Here is a 4733-nt window from a genome sequence, read left to right as displayed (position 1 = left end):
GTTGAAAATTATAAAGCGACATTTGTAAACTAAAGGAGGGGAAAAAAATGAAAACATGGGATAATATGCATGCATAAAATATGATACTTGATGAATGAAGATAATATAACTTATTTAATCAATTAACAAAATAAAAATTAAACATAACTAATTTAAGGAAAAAATAACCAATTTTCCAAGCATGCATGAAGAACAATTGAGATAATAATAAAAAACGAAAAAATAATACAACAATGATATATAGCTTATTATAATACAATTCAAAATATACCAAGCAAAATGAAAACTAAAAAAACCACTATGGTATAAAACAAATTTAAAATAATGATAAACACATAATATAATATATATATATATATATATATATATATATATTGAATGATGAATTTGAAATAATTTGCATAAAACTAGGGATGTATATAATTATTAAAATAGATGCTATAGAACGAATACATTTGGATCCAAATAATATGCAAAATATTTATTGAAAATAAGCAATATACACCCAATAAAGGAAATTTTAAGTTATACATAAAATTTGAAAAGATAGTAAAATATATATATACTAAAAATATAATCTTAGGAAATAAATTATATACATAATAGATTTACAAAACGTATATGTATATAAATAGATTTGGAAGCAATTGTTTGTGAAAGTAGCATGGAATTAATAATATGTATAAGATTAAATTAATTTTATCATAAATTGTATATACAATATATTTCAAAAACCTAATTATTTACACAAATAGATTCAAAGGAAAATATACATATAAAATAATATGGATTAAATGATGTATATAAATAGAACATACGTAATGTAACGCCCAATTTTTGGGAATTCGTGAATGTTGGCATAGGTTTAATTATGTTTGTGGGCCTCTAGAAGGCCCAAGCTTAAGATAGAACCCGATAATTTTAGTTAATTTTTGTTCCATAAGAAAAAGGGAGTGAAATTATGAAATAGGACTTATGTGAAAATGTTTGAAAATGCTATAGGCTAAATTGAGGTGGCCAAATAAATAGGAGTGCAAAATAGGAGGATTTGCATGACAAACCTCCCATTTTACATGAAGTGGCTAGCCATCATGTTGTTGTAGACAATATGAGTACTTGATATCCATAATTTATGGTACAAATTGATACAAATTGATAATAGGTTAGGTAAATGTTTCATAATAATAGGTTAGGTAAATGTTTCATAATAATAGGTTAGGTAAGTGTTCCATGATAATAGGTTAGGTAAATGTTCCATGATAATAGGTTAGGTAAATGTTTCATGATAAGAATTTCATGTCTTTTGTATTAAAGAATTAAATGGATGAAATATGAAGTTTTATTAAAAGAAAAGGGTGAAAAGAACAAAGTTTTGTCCATATTTGTTCATCATAGCTGAAAGTTAGAGAAGAAAAAGAGAGGAGAAAGCTCTTGAGTATTTGGTCATTAGGAGGAGGAAAATTGAAGGTAAGTTCTTGGTACCTTGCTTCTATCTTGAGGTTCATGAGTTCTTCTTGATTCTACCTTAACTCTTGAAGTATATTTTGATTTTTAGTTGTGTTGTGAGCATTTGGTCATGAATTAAAATGAAGGAAATGGTTGTTGTTTCATGTTCTTTTGATGAAAATGGAAGATATGTGAAGTTGAGCCAAACAAATAAGCATGCATGTGCCTTAGATGCTAAAGGAAAATCGGCTAACATGTTGTGCTTTAAAATGATGAAATGGAGATTATGCTTAAGTAAAAATCATAGATATGTGATGATTGATTGGTGATATACATGTTTAAATAACATGCATGCAAGATAGGTGTATGAAAGAGTGATTTGGTAATAAATCTGCTTGGGACAGCAGCAGTAACGTGACTTTGGAAAATCACCATAAATTGTGGGAGATGAATTAGAAGCTTAATAAATTATGTAATTAAAGCTTAATGAGTCTAGTTTCAAATGGAATAAACGAGAACATATTTTGAATTCTGTACAATGAGAAATTTGATTCGTAATGAAGTGTGGTCAGATTAGTCAAACAGTGAAACATGGGAAACTTTGAGAAAAATCTGGTATTGATTGGCTAAACCAAAATTCTGAAAATTTTATGGATAGAAGATATATGAGTCTATTTTCAAGGAAAATTAACGGAACTTGATTTGGAGTTTCGTAGCTCCAGTTATAAATAATTTAGTGACTGTTGCTCAGGAAGACAGCTTGCAGCGAAATTATGATTATGTGGTAAACATTGACAAAAATTTGTTAATGAGTTGCTTATTGATTTCTTATAAGCTTACTATGATCTGTAGGTGTGGTTGGCCGAATATTGTAAGGGGTTAATACGTAGTTTGTATTTGAATAGTTAGATTAACGTATTAGTAATCCAATTGTAGGCGGTTCGTGTGTGGATCTCACAAGATATCGTCGCAAAATGTGTGTAACTAACACCCTCTTTCTTAGTCTAGATCGGCAAAAGCGAAATGCCGAAATGCCAAAACGGTATTTTGTAGATTTGCGAGTGTCGAATGCTCGTGAGGTAAATCGATTAATGTTTTTGGTAAGTTGCAATGTTTGACCGCAAAGTGCATGATTTCTATGCCCTCGATATTTTTGGGCTTAATGGGCCAAAATTGGAATGATGGGTCAACAGCCCAATTCGGTAAGAACCCTCGAGACGTGATTCTTTAGTACGTGAAAAGTAGGAATATGCATGAAAAACCCTAAAATAGATAAATTACTGAAATACCTTTAAAAGTGGAAAATTTACGCTTTACCCCTAGGAGATAAATTACCAAATACCCCTAGGGTTAAATTGACCTAAATGCATGTTTGATGTTGTTATTTATCGCATGCCATGTTGTTATTATCTAATGCATGAGATTGGGATATTGACGGAGGAAGTACTGAAAGTGGCTTGTCCACGATTGGAGGCTTTGCCTCAATTTATCGTTAATCGAGCAGCAAGGTCAAGAATGTGGAGTGTTAATGGGTGGGTTGAGCTATTCCCCACATGGAGTGTATGGTTGGTACGGTGGAGTGTAGTGGTTGGTGGGTTGAGTAGTCTCCCAAATGGGCTTGCATATGTTTACCGATGTTGCATGTATTTTGAAATGGGCCTATGGGCCATATTATTATCTCAATAAGGGCTAAGGCCCAGTTTATTGTAATCTGAAAGGGCTCGCCCAAGATCATCATTACTGAATGGGCTTAGGCCCAATGGGCTTGAGCTGACTTGGGCTTTGAATGGGTTTTCCTTACACACGAGTTTCCCAAACTCACCCTTTTATTTTCATCCACACAGAAATCCCCAACCATAGTGGGCTTGGAGTGTGAGGGAATTGAGTGGCTACCCGCTCAAAGTTTGATTTTCTTCCGTGAACTGGACATCCTTTTATTTACGTTTGAAGTTTTGGGCTTTTAAATGTAATAAGGCAACTTAATTATTTTGATGGTTTTAATATGTATTACTAAGATAGGTAATACTTATTTTAACTGTTGAAATTGGATAGCTTTAGGCGCGCTTTCAAAAATAACAGTTGATTTCAAAATATCATGACAACAAGCAAAGCTTCCGCAATGAAAGTATTTTCCAAAATTAATCACTTTTCCTAAAATGACTTAATCAAATCGGTTCCTAGAAATATCCATGACGTTAAGGTGTGGCAATGGCGGTATGCATGTCTAGGATTGGATCCGAAGGAGCTTAGTACTTAGCAATCCGATGGACTCACCACCTCTTTTCCGGTTTCCTACCTGGTGCACAGCTTCCATTCACTTTAACCCTTAATGAATTAATCTTTTGAACATCAAGTACGATTTTCTGGACTTAGAATGGATTTTTTTTAACGTTTTTAATGTGGCATGCCGGATTCGGCCATAACTTCTGGGCCGGGTTTGGGGTGCTACATTTAGTGGTATCAGAGCCTAGGTTGCAACAACTCGGCTGTTGAATGGGTTTACAAAAACAAAGATTTTCGAAAACGAAAATTTTCTAAAGAATGCAAAAACTCGATTTTCAAAATTTAGATCTTTAGAAGGTGGCATTCAATCTCCTACCAAGTCTGTAAGTATTCGAATTTTTCAATATTTTCCTGAATTATCTGTCTGCATCAAACCCTACTAGGACACTCTAGATAGGATGATACCGAAACCATAGGAAAATCGATAAGAGATTGAAACGTAGCTAGACTTCGATTCTGCGAAAACAAACTCGAACTCTCGTTCGATTCATAAAACATCTATAATAAATACTGGAATATTAATTGATGCATAAAAATTTGTAATCAAGATAATACGATATGAGTACAAGAGGCCGTGGATGGGGCCGAGGAAGTGCTTTAGCGAGATCTTCGTCTTGAGACATATGCTTGCTGCGGTGGATGCACCGTACCACCAAAACAAAGGTAGAGTCTCATGATCATGGTGCCGAGGATGATGCCCTATCACGTGCAATACTTGTGTTCGGAAAGGGTTGCCAAGACAAGTTCGGGCAACGAAATTTGAGGATCGATTTCTGAATGACTCCGGGCCAACGGAGCGGAGATCTTTATAGGTGCGTCTGGTATAGCCCGAATGTGGCGGAATATTGGTTGGAGGCCACGAATGAATTATGGACAACTTGGACTGCTTCCGAGGAGATTGTGAGTGGGGTATCTGTACTAAGTCATTTGAGTCACTCGGTTAGGGTAGACAAACTGCATAGGAATGTACCCTTAGAAACTCAAGGTAAGATTTTCCCTAGAGA

This window comes from Gossypium arboreum, chromosome 9 (genome assembly GCF_025698485.1).
Source record: "Gossypium arboreum isolate Shixiya-1 chromosome 9, ASM2569848v2, whole genome shotgun sequence".
Classification (NCBI taxonomy): Eukaryota; Viridiplantae; Streptophyta; class Magnoliopsida; order Malvales; family Malvaceae; genus Gossypium; species Gossypium arboreum.
The sequence above is the reverse complement of the archived record's forward strand: the minus strand, read 5'-3'. Positions refer to the sequence as shown.